The sequence below is a fragment of the Dromiciops gliroides genome, chromosome 2, assembly GCF_019393635.1.
Source record: "Dromiciops gliroides isolate mDroGli1 chromosome 2, mDroGli1.pri, whole genome shotgun sequence".
In the NCBI taxonomy this organism is placed as follows: domain Eukaryota; kingdom Metazoa; phylum Chordata; class Mammalia; order Microbiotheria; family Microbiotheriidae; genus Dromiciops; species Dromiciops gliroides.
Window position 1 is genome coordinate 484,700,901 of NC_057862.1, and position 17,840 is coordinate 484,718,740.

Consider the following 17,840-nt stretch of genomic DNA (forward strand, 5'->3'; position numbering starts at 1 on the left):
GCACCGGCCCTGAATTCAGGAGGACCTGAGTTCAAATCCAGCCTCAGACACTTGGCAATTACTAGCTGTGTGACCTTGGACAAGTCACTTAACCCTTGCCCACCCCCCCAAAGAAAAAACAAAAAAATCTCTTTATATGAAAAAATGTTCTAAATCATTATTGATTAGAGAAATGCAAATTAAAATAACTTTGAGATATCATCTCACATCTATCAGATTGGCTAAAATGATAGAAGGGGAAAATGACAAATGTTGAAGATATAGTACACTGTTGGTGGAGCTAAGAACTAATCCAACCATTTTGAAGAGTACCAAATTATGCCCAAAGAGTCTTTTTTTTTTTTTTTGGTATGTGTGTATATGGGGGCAATTGGGGTTAAATGACTTGCCCAGAGTCACACAGCTAGCAAGTGTCAAGTGTCTGAGGCCAGATTTGAACTCAGGTCCTCCTGACTCTAGGGCTGGTGCTCTATCCACTGTACCACCTAGCTGCCCCCCGATCCTGTTTCAAAGGGGAATGCACCAAAGAGTTATAAAACTGTGTACCCATTGACCCATCAATATCACTATGAGGTCTACTTCCCAAGGTGATTAGGGAAAAAGGAAAAGAATCTATATGTTTTAAAATATTTAAAGCAGCTCTTTATTTGGTGACAAAGAACTGGAAAATGAGGGGATACCCATCAATTGGAGAATGGCTAAACAAGTTGTGGTATATGATTGTGATAGAATACTACTGTGCTATAAGAAATGATGAGCACAAGTCATTCTTTAATTGAGAAATGGTCAAAGGATATAAACAGGCAGTTCTCAGATAAAGAAATTAAAGCTATCTATAGTAATATGAAAAATGTTCTAAATCACTATCAAAGGTGCAAATTAAAAGAACTCTGAGGTACCACCTCACATCTATTAGATTGGCTAATATGACAAAAAAAGAAAAATGATAAATGTTGGAGAAGATGTGGGAAAATTGGAACACTAATGCATTGTTGGTGGAGTTGTGACTAACCATTTTGGAGAGCAATTTGGAACTATGTAATACCATTGTTCTATAAGAAATGATGGACAGGTTGATTTCAGAAAAATCTGAAAAGACTTACATGAACTAATGCAAAGTTAAGGGAGAAGAACCAGGAGAACATTGTATACAATAACAGCAACATTGTGCAATGATCAACTGTGATAGAATTAACTCTTAGAACTATGGAATCGGAATGCAGACCAAAGCATACTATTTTCACTTTGTTTCTTGGTTTTTTTGTTTCTTTCTTGTGATTTTTTCCTTTTGTTCTTATTCTACTTTCACAATATGACTAATGTGGAAATATGTTTAACATGCTTATACATATATGATCTATATCAGATTGTCTTGGGGAGGAGAAAAATTTGGAACTCAAAATCTTACAAAAATGAATTTTGAAAACGAAGAAAAAAATACTATTACTTATTTAACAAAAAGTAATGATGAGCTGTTTGACTTTAGAAAACCATGGAGAAACTTGCATGAAATAAGGAAAAGTGAAGGGAGCAGAACCAAGAGCACACTGTATACAATAACAGCATTATTGTTTGAAGAATGATTGTGAACAACCAAGTTATCCTGACTACTATACATACTCAAATCAACTATAAAGGACATATGAGGGAAAATGTGATCCACTTCCAGAGAAAGAATATAAGTACACATAAAAAAAGAAAAACAACAAAATTCAACTTAAAAAGAAGAGGGGGGTTAAAGAGTATAAGGAAATAACCAGAAAAGTTGGATCATATATTATAATATTGTAAGAGCTGGCGCTGGAAGGCATTTTAGGGATTATTTAATTCTTCCTCTGATTTTACTATGAGTAAAACTAAGACCCAGAAATGTTAATGTACTTGCCTTTCACTGACAAAGAATGTTACTCAGAGCTCTGAGGGGAAGGGGGAAGGAGGAAAGAGAATGAGGGCAGGGGGCAGTCATATACTTTCCTATAATGGGTGCCTCCAGAAGATTTCCAGTGGAACTGGACATCACTTACTGTAAACCCTTAGGGCCAGAGAAGAGGCCAACACCCTCCAAATATGTCCTCAGAAGAAACAGGGATAATAACACTATATAGAATAAAACAGGGATGGAATCAGAGGCAACTGATTTACTCACCTGAAGGAAGTGAGTTTTCAGCAAGGACCAACTCAGCTATGGGGAATGTAAGGTATGAGATTTGTTCCCTTCTTATACTGTCCCCACCCAGCTCAGTCTTCCCAGCAATGGCGGAATTACCTTCTAAGAATGCTAGTACAGAGGGCTCTAGTGAAACATCAGATTTAACCTTTTCCTTGCCCTTTGTTACTCTGACGGGACATATGCATAGAAAAGTAAGTTTTTTTGTTTTGATTTTTGGTATATACCTATGATTACAAGGGCATGGGGAACTCTTGGCAATTCTGTAATTTAAGAGTTTTATAGAGTGGCCCAAGACACTAACAGGCTAATTGTCTTGTGCTGAGTCACACAGCTAGTATGTGTTGGAGGGAAAACCTGAACCCACATCTTCCAGACTCCAAACTATCTACTAGGCCTCTCATAAGATTATGGTCCACTCTAATTCATTTATTTATTCAAATATATAAAACAACATGTAGAGTGTTATGTACAATTTTAAATTATCTATAAATGTCAAGTTAATATTTTATTATTATTCACATATCCCTTTATTATTGTAACGATTGGAATGACGCCACCTGCTGGAGACTTACTGTAGAAGAGTTCTGCCCATGAAGCGAAGGTCTTTGAGGGCAAGACCAGGAGTCAGGAAGTGACGCGGGCTAGTGGGAGGAGGAAGGAAGAGACTGGCGCTCAGTCTCGGGCTCTTTCCTTTGGACTCTGGTGGAGAGCGGAGCTAGAAATGTGCTCTCGCTTTAATAGATAGGAATCTAGGCCTTTTTCTCTCTCTTAACCAAATTCTTATTCTCCTCAATAAATGCTTAAAAGTCTAACTCTTGCTAAAGCTTATAATTTATTGGCGACCACTCATTAGATATTTTAGACAGTTTAGCTAGAATTTTAGCCCTTAACATTATTATTCTACTATTTCAATGTGTATCTTCCCTCTGTTCCTCTGTCTGGTGTGTAAGCCTCTTTTAGACCTTTGTTATCTTAGGACAGAGATAAGAATAGGAACTGAATCTGTGATTTTAATATGAGGAAACTCTCTCTAACTATACAGGTTGGCTTCTTCTGCATTGAGAGGTTAAATGACTAGTCCTGAGAGATGGAACTTGAATTCAGAATTTCCTGACTCTGGGGCCAGCTCTCTATCCACCATGACATGCTACCTCTTTTTTGATGTCCTACTTACCTTAAACATACCTGTATTTGACAGTGTTGATGGATATCTAGGCAGATACTATACTTGTAGTGGTGAGGCCAGACCAGATGAAGACTCTGAACCAAACTAGAGACCAGACCCAACCAAACAAAAAAGAGCTACACTGAAGTAATGGTATTCAATCTTCCTTATATTTGTGAAAAGCAGAACTGCTTTTGACGTGCTAACTTCTTCCACAATACATCAAGCATGACAGCAACAGATACCACAAATTAGAAGGGGTTAATAATGGAAGGGCTTAGAAGGAAGCAAGTTCATCAAAACTGAAATTCTTCCATGCACAAATCCCCTTCCCTCTCTGGGCTTCAGTTTTCTCATCTATTAAGGGAACTTCTAATGTTGTATTTTCTAGTTCCAGTATCCTAAAATTCTGGCCCTTAATCACTGACACCTAGGTGGAGATGTCTATCTAGCAAGCATAATAATATAAGACTGAATCCAGTAACAGCATGATTTGATCCAGAGCTGCTAGTAGAAAGATCAATCAGACAGCTGTGTACAGGATGAATTATATATAGGGAGAAAAGGGATATTGTTCACAAATAAGATAAATAGGCTAGTCAATCACCAAGCATTGATTAAGCACCAACTATGTGTCAGGGACTGTGCTAAGCTGAGGAGATACATAGAAAGGCAAAAGATAGTCCCTGATATCAAGGAACTCTGTCTAGTGAAGGAGACAACATGCAAACTATGTCATTTATGTCTTCATCCAAGTCCTTTTGTTTTTTGCTTTTTATTTTATTTTTCCCTCATATAAATATTTTATTATTTTCCAGTTACATTAAGAGATAATTTTCAACATTTGTTTTTATAAGATTTCTAGTTTCAAATTTTTCTCCATCCCTCCTCTCCCTCCCTCCTCCCCAAGACAGCAAGTAATTTGATATAGGTTATATATGTACAATCACATTAAACATATTTTTGCATTAGTCATGTAATGAGAGAAGAATCAGAGTAAAAAGGAAAAACCTCAAAAAAGAAAAACAACAACAATAAAAACAATAGAAATAGTATGGTTCGATCTGCATCCAGATTCAACAGTCTGGTTTTTTTTCTGGATTTGGAGAGCCAAGTCCTTTTAAAAAGCACAGGTGAAGGGAGAGGCAAAGGGAAAACAGACACATTAACCAATACCCTTCTATCTGTTCAACCTGCTATGAATCCACTTAACTGTTCTATTATCTGGCCCATAGCACTACATCTTTAGCTCCTATACTGTTACAGTTAGAAGGTTATCTTCCCATGGAATCTGAAGTTTAGAAAGATTAGGTCCACCAAGATACTGAGTAATAATGTTAGCAAATGGACTGCTGTGATCAACATTTATAATGCCTATACCTTTATTATGTCTGTGAATATATTATATGTGTGTATATATGTATATGTCTTCTTTTTTTTCCTTTTTTGTTGGTGAGGCAATTGGGGTTAAGTGACTTGCCCAGGGTCACACACCTAGTAAGTGTTAAGTGTCTGAGGCTGGATTTGAACTCAGGTCCTCCTGACTCCAGGGCCAGTGCTCTTATCCACTGTGCCACCTAGGTGCCCCTGTATATGTCTTCTTGATATCATAAGACATGGAGCCTTATGAACTAACAGATGAATCCTAGCCATGTATGCTGACATTCCATTCTCTCAGTACCTCTGTATTTACTATACAAGGTGAGCATATAACATTGCTCTCTATTGGATTGTTTGGTCTCCAGAATTTTGTGCTTATTTTCCTGGCAATGAAGATGCAATGCTAAATTTGAAATCAGGAAGGTTTGGGGCTTATAATCTTGCCCCAGACAATCCATGTGCTCATAAAATTTATGCCAATCTACCCAATAGGTAGCCCTGTGGCTTGAGTGAGATAACATGCAAAGTGCTTCTGCAAACTGTATAGTGTTATAGAAATGTCAGTTACTGCCATTATTATTCTCCAATTCTATTGCAAGCTCCTTGTAGGGGAGGGACCTGCCATATTTCTTTTGTACCCCACAGCATACCACATAGGTCCCCAGTTTCTTCATCTGTAAAACGAAGGGGTTGCACCAGATCACCTATAAGGCCCATTCCATTTCTTTTTCTTTTTCCTTTTTAGTGAGGCAACTGGGGTTAAGTGACTTGCCCAAGGTCACACAGCTTGTAAGTGTCAAGTGTCTGAGGCCAGATTTGAACTCAGTTACTCCTGACTCCAGGGCCGGTGCTCTATCCACTGTGCCACCTATCTGCCCCCAGGCCCCTTCCATTTCTTATTCTATAATCCTAGTATATCCTAGGTGCAAATGTTGACCCAGTGAACCATCTTCTCTATAGCTGATGGTACAGGTCCCCTCTATCCCTATTGCAAGTGTCCAGATGCTTGCTTTTCTCACCTGCTTCCCACTGCCATACTCTCTCCCTCCCATCCCTCCATTTTTCCTTTTCCCTCTGACTTATGTCCTCAACAACTGACCCCACCATTACCCCTTCTCTTCTCGAGGTCATATGACCTTTCTTCTAGCAGAAAGAGCGCTGCTTTTGGAGTTCGTAGACCTGAGTTCAAATTCCAGCTACCTGTGTGACCCTGAATAAGTTACTTAACCTCTCTTGGCCTCAGTTTCCTCGTCTGTAAAATGAGGGAGTTGGCCTGAAGGGTCCCAGAGGTCCCTTTCCGGCTCCAAATAAAAGATTCTAGTCCCCACAACAATCAGCCAGCCACTCCTTTCCCCAAAAAACGGCTCCCGAGGTAGCCCCTCCCTGTCCCGCCTCCTTTACTTGCCCCTCCCTCTTTGCGCAATGGCTCCGCCCACCTCCCCTCCCCCACCCCTTTCAGCCGCATCCCCTCCGCCTGCACGCGCAGGGTCCTACCTTCCGTCCTTCTTTAGCCCCAGCCTCGGTGAGCGGCTCACCTTAGGCCGGGGCCTGGCCCCTAGCTTCCCGCCCCGGGGGGCGGGAAAACCGCCAACACCACCTCACAGCCACATGGGAGGCTGATTCAGGCCAAGTTGGGCGGGGTGGGGTGGGGCCTGGATGGCCTAGACCGGACTAGCAGCCCTGGGCTGGCCGGCCGCTAATCTGCTGAAACTATGGGCGGAGGCGGCCGTTGCCCTGGGTTACGGACCACGCGGAGAGGCTCGGAGGAGTTGGACTGCGGAAGTGATGTTTGGTAAAATCGGCTTCTCGCGAGAAAATTAGCGCGGGGTCGGGGAGCGGAGTTCAAGAGGAGCGTTAGGAGCGGTAGGAGTGTTACGGGCTGCTTCGGTCTTTGAGGGCTGAGGAGCGACTACGCTGAAGAAAGGTGGGAGGCACAACCACCTCGCAACAGACCCTCGGGGGCACGAGGCCCGTCATTGCCCCGCCCGGGCCTCTGGGTAAGAGGGTGTACGGCCCCTGTCGGTGTCCGAAGCCGAGCCTGGACCCCGGCTTAGAGATCCGGTTGCTGTGGGAGACTCCGCCCGAAACGGTTCGGTCTCGATGCGGGGTCGGGGAGCCCAGGCCTTGTGGAGGGGCGGCTTCGCGTTCCGGCCGCTCGTCGAGGCAGCAAGAGGAATGTATTAAGCCCTCTCTTTGTAACATTTGGGCGCCAGGAACGTAGATTTAAAAAACAAAACAAAACCCGGCCCAGCCCCCGCCTTGCTGTAGTTTATAATCTCTTAATAAGACCCTAACAAGTCCACAGACTGATGCCTCCTGGAAGGCGATGTAGGCAAAGGGTGCATTTATTTCAACTTTTGAGCCAAGGTCTCAGGCTAGAAATTCCCTGTGACTTAATGGCTACTATCGGGCTTTTTATATTGTAGGCCCTTAATGGATTTACCAAATTCATTGTCGATCTGTGGTACAGTGAAAAGCGCTGAATGTGACAGGACTTAGATTCCAATTTGGGCCACTGTGTAACCTTTTGATCTGTTTTCTCAAAGTGAAATGAAGGGTTGGATTAGATGGTCCTTGCCACCACAGTGGACCTAGAGAAGTGGATATTGTGTGCTTAATAGAAATTCATTGTTGATTTGAAGTTCATTTGGAATTTAAGGTTAGGCATTCAACTTCAGATAGGTTATTCTTTTGTAATATAACCATGTCTATAGCACGTTAAAGTTTACAAAGTGCTTTCCTCACAACAACTCTGTGAGGTAGACAGTACAGGTATTATTATCTTCATTTTACACAAGGAAACAGGACAGTGAAGTGACTGTCCAGCCAAGTTTACACAACTACTAAGTGTGACCGCTCAATCCATAAACCTGTGCTGGTCTGGCTTCTCTCCTTTCAATCTTGAGTCTAGTTAACAATTTCAACCAGATACTGTCTAGTTTTAAATGACTTCCCCCCCCCCCATATTTAGTAGCTGTTGTCTTTTTTTTTTTGTAGTAATCAATCAATATCCATCCTAGAAAAGGAAAGTGTACATTTCAAAATAAACTGGCTTCAGATTAGACTTATTGAAGGATGTGCTTTACAGAAGACAGGAATAAAGAGGCTCCTGAAAGTTTTGGGGCCTGGAGTAAGAGGTGGTCAGATTATTAGCTTGCCTGAGAAGAGGGCCACCAATATGGCTTTCCATCTCTTTTTTTGTGGAAAAAGTTCCATCTCTGTTGAATCTAATGTTTCACCAGCTTTCTTAACTTCCAGGGGATTCTAGAGCAGTGACTGAACGGGAAGAAAGGTTTTAGTTGGTAAGCTGATATATGCTTTTGAATCTTTGAGTATTGTCATTAGTTGAGTAGGCAAAGGAAGGAAAAAGGAAGTGGAGAAGTCTGTACATCTCATAGCTAGCTAAATTTATTGGCTGTTCTTATAGAGATAGGGACCTTCTCTCAGGGCCTTCACTAGACTCCAAGCCCAAGAGCTTACTCTTCTGCACCAATGAGTCATGGGCTCATAAAGAGCCTTAAATCAAAACAAGGAACAAAAGTGCCATAAAGTTTATCGAGACTTGAATCTAATTTAACTCCTAACTCTCCTGAGCCAAGGTCTAAATAAAGAATACTAGAGGTATAGTGAACAGCTTGATTTTACTAGGCCTTTTTTTTTTTGGTAAGGCAATTGGGGTTAAGTGACTTGCCCAGGGTCACACAGCTAGTAAGTGTCAAGTGTCTGAGGTCGGATTTGAATTCAGGTCCTCCTGAATCCAGGGCCGGTGCTTTATCCACTGCTCTACCTAGCTGCCCTTTACTAGGCCTTTTGTTCACATATTGAGATCTTTACCTATGAGAGTGCTGATGGTAACTGAAGCTTACTTATCCCAGCTTTGCTGAGAAAATTTAGGCCATCTTTTTATGTACACCTTCATCCTCCTGTGATATACTTAAAAACCTCTTAGAGAATTAGCATGGTGTCACAGAGAAAATGCTGCACTTGGAGTCAGAGAAAGTTGGGTTGAACCACACTTTTGACCTTAACTTATATGATCATGGACAACTAGTTCACTTAACATCCCAGCTTCAGTTTTCTTATTGTAAAAGAATCTGGTACCTTGAAAAGTAGTCAGGAGTAAGTACTAAATGAGATGGTCTATGTAAAAAGCATTTGCAAACCTGAAAATGCTTAGTTATTAATCTCTCAAGTCTCATTTTCCTCATCTGTAAAATAGGAATAATGATATAAGTTCTTAAAATAGCTTTGGTAAGGAGCAAATTAGATAATGTGTAAAGAGCTCTGCAAACCTCAAAGTTTACATCTTTACTCATTCTCTTCTCCAGTTTGAGAAGATGAAGACTCTTACCCTTGCTGCAGCTAATCTGGTTTCTTACACTCTTTTTTTTGCAGGGCAATGGGGGTTAAGTGACTTGCCCAGGGTCACACAACTAGTAAGTGGCAAGTGTCTGAGGCTGGATTTGAACTCAGGTACTTCTGAATCCAGGGCCAGTGCTTTATCCACTGCACCACCTAGGCGCCCCTGTTTCTTACACTCTTGACCCCATCCACTCTAATTATCTAGGTGGATAATCCACATTTGATTTCTCTGATGTTGTTCCCTGTTTTGTATTTCCTCTTCGGTCTTCGGTTTGATAGTTCACCCATCCATCTCTGTTATATCCTGAACTTTGTTTCCCAAGATTCAATCCTGATCTCTCTTTTCTTTAATCTCTATTCTGTCTCAGTGATCTTCCATGAGATCTCTACTATTCACCCTATGCATATAACCCCCCAAACTAGACCTGATCTTTAATAAACTCTATTACTCTCTTAACTGCTTGCTGGCATCACTTGGGCTATGCTCATTTCTGGACTCTACATTCTAGTCAAACTGAAATGTATGTTCCCTAATAGAAGGGATGATCTCATTTTTGTTTTTGAGTATCTATTACCCATAATAGATATGGAATAAATGTTTAATTGGCTCCTCCCTGTTCCCAGAATTCAATATGTCATGTACAGGCTATTTATTCCTTTATGCCAGGAGTGCCCTTTTGCTCTCATTTCTACTTTTCAGTCATCTTCCTCCAAGGAGAAAATAAATTTATGAGCCACTTCCATAGATTCGCCTTAATCCTCAAATTGGTAATGTCTCTTCTCGAAATTTACAGTATATAGAACATTAGCCAGTTATGCTATTTCACACCAACCAGTCTACCTTATTTTTTTATGCCAATCACTTAAAAATATTCACATCCTTCCTCAAAGAATCTTAACAAAGAAAAAGTTAAGCAAAAATCTCAATTTATTATAAAACAGAAAGAAAACAAACAGATAAGTACATGGTAATTTGAGGAAGAGAGATTTTATCACATTCTCTGGAATCAAGATGGATCATAACATTTAATCCAAATTCAGAAGTATTAGTGTTTTTTTCATTTAATCTAATTCAGTCAGTGTATGTATTTCTCCTTGTTCTGTTCTTTATATTCATTCATACAGGTTCTCCTGTTTCCCTGAATTCATTCCCTGTGTTTTTTTCTAACTGTGCATGTGTTTTTTCCTAACATTTCATTCATACAACCATAGTTTGTTCAGTTATTATTCAATTCATGGACACCTATTTCTTTTCATGTTACTTTATTTTTGCTAATACAAAATTTTGATATTTGTAAGAACTTTTTTGCATTTGATTTCCATGGCTTAGGGAAGGCACTTTGAAAAGTAGCATTTGAGTTGGGTTTTACAGATTTAATAGGAATTCAAAAGGGAAAGGGAAAAGGCATTTCAGGTATAGGATAGTGTGAACAAACCCAGCCTTCATCTTAGAGTAGGCTCTTATTCCCTCTTGTCTTATCAATAACCTTAGGACTATTATGATAGCCTACCTAGTCTCCTTTCCATTTTGGGGTTTTTGTTTGTTTTTCTTTTTTCATTTCCCAATCTGGCCTTCACAACATACCAAATAATCTTCAGAAATAGCTTTGACCATATAATTCCCTTTCAAAAATACCTTCAGGGATTTCAGACTACTTATTGGATAAAATATAAATTCCTTGGTCTAGCATTTTTAAGCCTTTCATAATCTGGTTCCAACCTCATTTCACAGTAGTCCCTTTGATGCACTCTGTTGTAGGCAAACTGCCCTACCTCTGAAAATTATTTGCTCCCTTGCTTGGAATTGCTCTTGTCTAATCCTCCTCTTTCAAGCCTCCCATCAGGTGCCAACTCTGCCTCAATGAGTCTCAACTGAAAGTGGAAATTTTTCTTAAAGCATTTTTCCTTTGTCCCTTCATACCAACCTTATATAAACATATTATTTCAACCCCCAGCTCCAAGAGTATGTAGTCTCCTTGAGGATAAAAACTACTCAGTTGTTTGTACCCCAGTGCTTTGCATACTGTATGCCATTAATAAATGTTTGTCAAACAATTGTAGAGGGCCTTGAATGCTAGGTTTGAAGCTTACTTGGCAGTTGGTAGAAAGCAATGAAAGATTCTTGACCTAATAACATTCTGTTTGGTAATTTTCTAATGTACTTACCATATAATATTTATTAATGCTCTCCACTGGGATCCCTAATTGGTGAGGATGGTAATAGCTGTCTCCATCTATTAAAGGGTAGATTAAACAGGTTGTTTCAACTTAGGTTCTTCTTATGTTTCCTTATGATTTTAAGACTGATGGTTTCATAAGAACTTTGAGACTTTTCAAACGGGCTATCTTGGTGCACTGGTGTTAGCAGAACAGAGGGCATTAAGGCAGATATATCTGGTTGAATGTAAATGCACATTTACTATACTAGTTGTTTTTTTCAATTTAAAATGACTTCATTCTACTATGAAAAACATTCATATACTTATAAAAACCCAGATAAATAAGCTATCAGCGGTATTCCTTACTGCCTTCACTAGAGGGACATTTGAATATGTGCAATTCAGTTAAGCAGTTACAGAATACCTGCTATATTCCAGGCTAAGACCTGGGAATGAAAAAAACAACTTACATTCCATGGGGAGGTGTGGGGTGGGGAAGGAGAAAAAGAAGTACCCATACAAAATAATTTGGTGGAGTGAAAGGGACACTAACAATTGGGGAGTGTGAGAATTGGAATGACACCCCCTGCTGGGAAAGATATTGCAGGGAAGCTCTGCCATGAGGAGAAAGCATGTGATTTAGAAACCATGTGACTTGGGGCAGCTAGGTGGTGCAGTGGATAGAGCACCAGCCCTGGATTCAGGAGGACCTGAGTTCAAATCTGGTCTTAGACACTTAACACTTACTAGCTGTGTGACCCTGGGCAAGTCAACCCCAATTGCCTCACCAAAAAATTAAAAAAAAACATGTGACTTTAGCATCCGGAAGTGACCTTTTCTGGGGTTTCAAAGGTCAGTTTGGTGCCAAGAAGTAATGTTTGCTCGTGGGTCCTGTCAATCAAAGTTACCAGCTTGGAGCTGTGTGTGTATGGACGGCCCTTTTTCCTGTTTCACAAGAGGTTCTAGGAGTAGCCAGCGTTGGGCTTTTGGGGTTCCTGACCTCGGCTTGGGGAGTTGGATGCTGGGGTCTGTTAGTTAGAGGAAGTTTGCCTTTCACCTCTCTCTCTCTATTCGCTAACTTCTAATGCACTTTAATAAATACTTAAAATTCTAAACTCTTGCTAATGCTTCTAATTTAAGGCGACCATCATTAGATTTTAGACATCATAGCTAGAATTTTAGGCCCCTTACAGGAGGATCAGGAAAAAAGATGGAGATGACATCTGAGTTGTGCTTTGAAAGACTCTAGGCATTAAAGAAGGTGAAAATAGGAGCTAGGATATTCCAAAGCAAAAAACAAAACAAAACCCAAACAAGAATATTCCAAAGCACAGAGGCAAGAGATGAAATTTCATCTATGAGAGGAGCAAATAGGCTATTTTTGCTAAACAGTTCATGACAACAGTTAATCTGGAGACTTTGGTGCTAGACTGGAAAGCTTTAAAGGCCAAACTAAGTCATTTGCATTTATTTTAGAGGAAGTAGGGAGTCACAGAAGGATTATTGAATAGGAGAGTGACATGTTAGACTTGTGCTTAAGGATCTGTGGAAGAAAGGTTAGAAAGGGGGGAGGAGAGATTGGATGCAAGGAGACTGATTAGGAAGCTATTAAAATACTCTAGGAATTATGTGATGTAGCTCTGAACTAGGAGTAGTGGCTATGAATAGAGGAGATGGATGTGGACCAGGAGATTGAGATGGTGCTGGAGCTGAAGTACAGCAAAGCTCACCCATGAAACCTCCTCTGCAAAGATCTAGAAAACATACCAGATCAGATTCTTACCACATAATCCAAGGAAAAGTCACAGTAAGTCATTTTCCCAGCCCACATTAGCTTGGTGAGACAGAGAGGTCCATAAAACCTGGGGATGGGTTCTAGCCAGAAGTGAGCATGCAGCATCCAAGTACTGAAAGAGAAGTGAGCTGGGCACAAGGACAGTAAGCATTGGGATAAAATGAGATTCCAGGAGATCCCTGTACTAGCACAAGGTACTGGAAGAGGCACCATCTGGCAACTCTGTCGCCTACCACCCAGTTCAGGGTCACAGAAACTTCAGACTAAGGAGGGGGAACCTGTGCCCAAGGGTGGTATAGAGAGGAATGTTCAAAGTTGTGGGTCCTAGCTCTGCCCTGAGCAAGAAATAAGTTCAGAAGCAAACAGTAGTAGCTATGGGCAAAGCAGAGATTTAGTTCTAGTCTCCAGCCCCAGCTGAAACCTGTGGTAGATTAACTAGGGCAGGAATCCCAGACCTTTGAACCTAGAGCCTACCACCTGGCTAATAGTGAGTGCAGTAGCAACGTACTAAAACTTCTGAACTTCCAGGGACAAGTCAACATACCTAAACCTAGATCAAAAATTTGTAGAACTCAGATGAGGGCAGTTATACTTCATTCTGGGTCATATCATTCAGGAAGCATCAAAAGCTTACAGGTCCCCTCCCTTCTCCCACCCCCCCCCCCCAGCCTGAGCCAAATGAAAAAAACAGGATATGAGAGAATAGAATCTCAACCCAAACACCCTGCCCCCCAAGAAAGAGTACAGAGACAAGCCTTAACATAAAGTCAAAAATCAAGAAGTAGTCTATAAGAATGTGCCCCCTCCCTGCTCCCACCATAAAAAGTTATTATGGTGAGAGAAGCTACAAGTACAAAGAAGAATGACTCAAGAATATCTACAAGGAAAGCGTCAAAGAAAAATGCAGCTTAGACACAAATCCAACAAGAATTCCTAGAAGAGTTATAGCAAGATTTTTTTTTTAACCAAATGAGAATGGTGAGATTAAAAATGGGAAAAGAAATGAGTTATGTAAGAAAGGTATGAGAAGAGAATTAAGGATGTGAAAAGAGGCACAAAACTTGACCCAAAAAATAACTCGGGGGGTAGCTAGGTGGTGCAGTGGATAAAGCGCTGGCCCTGGATTCAGGAGTACCTGAGTTCAAATCCGGCCTCAGACACTTGACACTTACTAGCTGTGTGACCCTGGGCAAGTCACTTAACCCCCATTGCCCTGCAAAAAAACAAAAAAAAAACCTCACTGAAAATATGAATTGAACAAATAGAAGCTACTGATAACATGAAACACCCAGGAAATTTTTTTCTTTGTTTTCTTTTTTCCTCTGGAACAATGAGGGTTAAATGACTTGCCCTGGGTCACACAGCTAGTAAGTGTCAAGTGTTCGAGGCTGGACTTGAACTCAGGTTCTCCTGAATCCAGGGCCAGTGCTTTATCCACTGTGCCAAACAAAGAAGTATCTCTAGCAAAAAACAAAACAAAAACCTGACCTGAAAAACAGATTGAGAAATAATAAGAAACTGCATGCTATGGATAGAGGAAAGATAGGTTCACAGGAGATGAAATGTCCAGTTTTGATTACATTAAAAGTTTTTGCATATATGCAACTAAAATTAGAAGGGGGCAAGAAATTGGGAAAGGAATCCTTTGTAGCAAATTTCTCTGATAGGGGCAGCTAGGTGGCACAGTGGAAAAAGCATGGGCCCTGGATTCAGGAAGACCTGAGTTCAAATGTGACCTCAGACACTTGACACTCACTAGCTGTGTGACCCTGGGCAAGTCACTTGATCCCCCATTGCCTTGCCCCCCCCCAAAAGATTTCTCTGATAACTCTTTTTAAATGATACTGTGTCATCTGAGATATGTGTAACGATTGGAATGACGCCACCTGCTGGAGACTTACTGTAGAAGAGTTCCACCCATGAAGTGAAGGTCTTTGAGGGCAAGACCAGGAGTCTCTTCTTTGGCATCAGGAAGTGACGTTGGGTAGTGGGAGGAAGAAGGAAGAGAGTAGCACTCGGTCGGAGGCTCTTTCCTTTGGACTCTGGTAGAGAGCGGAGCTAGAAATGTGCTCTCCCTTTAATAGATAGGAATCTAGGCCTTTCTCTCTCTCTTTACCAAATTCTTATTCTCCTTAATAAATGCTTAAAAGTCTAACTCTTGCTAAAGCTTATAATTTATTGGCGACCACTCATTAGATATTTTAGACAGTTTAGCTAGAATTTTAGCCCTTAACAGGGGGAAGCCTGTTTCTTTCTAAATTATTGGGGAACTAGGCTGGGGTTATGATACTGCTACTTATATGTAATAAGCATTTATTAAATCATATTAAATGTTAGGAGTGCATTGACTGCATTTAACACAAGCCGGAAAAACGCCAACACCATATTGTCTCTAAGAGAGAGAATACATGGCTCCAAGCAGGAGTCCTATATGAGAGAGAGAGAAAGGGAGGAAGGAGGAGTAGTTCTGGTCCCGACCCCTTCCTCTTTCAGTAGAGGCAGCTCTTAAGACACTGCTCAGAGCTAATTGGCTATAATTGTTCAATTCCATTGGTTGACATGACCTGAGGGTGGTCCACATTAAAATGAATCATACCATGTGTGATGTTAGGGTCTAGTGACAGACCCTCTGAGAGCAAAGGCTCTCAGATAGGTGTGATTTCTATTGTCTCTATCTTACTGAGTTAGTCTGATTTCTATAGTCTCTGGGCTGGCTTTGAGAGAGATTGGCTAAGGTTTCTGAGCTAAGCCCTCAAGGAGGGGGTGTCCCCCCAAAAACCCATTATTAAGTTATTTTCTCACAATATATAGGCAACTGACTCAAACTTATAATAAGAGCTATTCTCCAGTTGATAAATGGTGAAAGTATATGAAGAGGCAGTTTTCAGAGGAAGAAATCCAAGCTATCAACTGCCATCTCAAAAATGCTCTAAATTTCTAAAAGGAATGCAAATTAAAAGAGGTACTAGCACGCATGTAGATTGGCAAAGTTGACACAAGAGGAAAATAAGAAATGCTAGAGAGACTGGGGAAAGTACATCAATGTCCTGTTGGAGCTGTGTACTATTCTAGCTATTCTGGAAAGCAATTTTGAACTATGTTCAAATATTAAAATCCAGCTCCTTTGACCCAGGGATACTGGTACTAGATCTGTACCCGAAAGAGATCAAAAGAAAAAAGAACCCATTTGTCCATAAGTATTTATAACAGCTCTTTCATGGTGGCAAAGAATTGGAAACAAGTTTTGTTATATGAAAATGATAGAATACTATTGTGTTAAAATAATTCCCTTCACAGGGATTCATAGAAGCCTGGGAAGAATTGTATGAACTGATGCAAAGTGAATTTAACAGAGCCAGAACAATTCAAACAATAACAATATTGTAAAGTCAACTTTGAAAAACTTAGGAACGCTGATGAACTAGTTACAGTGAACTCATGATGAAACTTGTTACCTACCTCCAGATAGACATAATGGACTCCAGTGCAGATTGAGGCTTTTTGTCCCCCAAAAAGAGGGGTAGAAGAGGGAAATAGATATGTAGCTAATGTAGGAATGTTTTGCCTAACCACATGTTTATAATAGGTTTTTCTTGCCTTCTCAACTGAAAGGGGGAAAAGGGAAGGGAAAGCAAGAGGGAGGCAGAGAATTCAGAGCTAAAAATAAAACTAAAATTTAAGAAACCAATGGGATCTGGCAATTCTGAGATAAGTGGTGTTAATGAAAGTTAAGGATGACTTTGAGGTCATTAACATGGGTAACTAGAAAACTGGTGGTGCTCTCATCAGAAGTGGGGAAGTCAGGAAAAGAGGTAGAGTTGAGGAGAAATATTGAGTTTTTTTACACATGTTGAATTTGAGGTGCCTGAATGCAGATGAGAATGCCAAGCATTAATAGATGATTCAGTATTGCAGTCTGAGAAAGATGGGGATTTGATATGTAAAATTGGGAATCATGTGCCTAGAGATGATAATTGAGCCCATCAGAGTTATTAATATCATAAAAAGAGAAAAAAAAGGGCCCAAAAGAGAACCCTTTGTATATAAACCACACAAAGCAGATGTGATCCAGCAAGGGAAACTGAGGAACAGTTAGGTAGGCAAAAACCAGTAAAGTGTTGTGGCAAAATACCTCAGAGAAAGTATGGTCTGAAGCTACAAAAGGGTCAAGGACAATTCTTCTCAAGTCATATCAAAATAACAAGAAAACATGTACTAAAAAACTCCCAACCTTCCTCTTTTGTCTTCTTTCTACCAACAGTTGGGGTCGCAGTGTCAGGGAATGGAGTTCCAGGGGCTAGTGACTAAATAGACATTCTGGGCTAGAGGTTGGACCTGTGATTTTATTAGCATAGGGAACTCTCAGAGGAGGAAACTCCTCCTACCGGAGTTGATAGTGCTCTCCCCAACAAAATTATTTTGCATCTACTTTGGACATTTTAAAATTTATTTGTACACACATTATTTGCCCACAGCAGGATGCAAGTTGGTTTTATGTTCCTATGCCTAGCACAGATATGAAAATGGACAAAGTACTCAACAAATGCTTATTGAACTAAATTAGCCCATATAGCTCCTAGGGTGAAGGTAGACAATAACAAAAGTACACACAAAATAAATTTCATGACTTTTAGGGAAATGCTTCAAACCAGAAATATTCTTTGAAACTTCCTTGGAGGTTAAGTTTCTTGTTGAAACTGATTATAAACTTGTATGTAAAAGTCATTACCAGATCTTAGCATACTACAAAGTTATTATGAGAAATGTTAGATGGAACATTCATAGAAAAACAACCAACTAGTAAAGAAG

At 40.3% G+C, this 17,840-nt stretch overlaps 1 protein-coding gene across 1 annotated transcript in view; it reads right to left on the reverse strand.

Moving 5' to 3' along the window:
• C2H16orf46 (chromosome 2 C16orf46 homolog) overlaps window positions 1-6,357 on the reverse strand; it is a 48,148-nt gene extending 41,791 nt beyond the window's left edge. The window contains exon 1 of the mRNA XM_043986557.1: window positions 6,210-6,357. The gene's annotated coding sequence lies outside the window, so the exon portion shown is untranslated. The remainder of the gene's footprint in view (window positions 1-6,209) is intronic.
• Window positions 6,358-17,840: the final 11,483 nt, after the last annotated feature.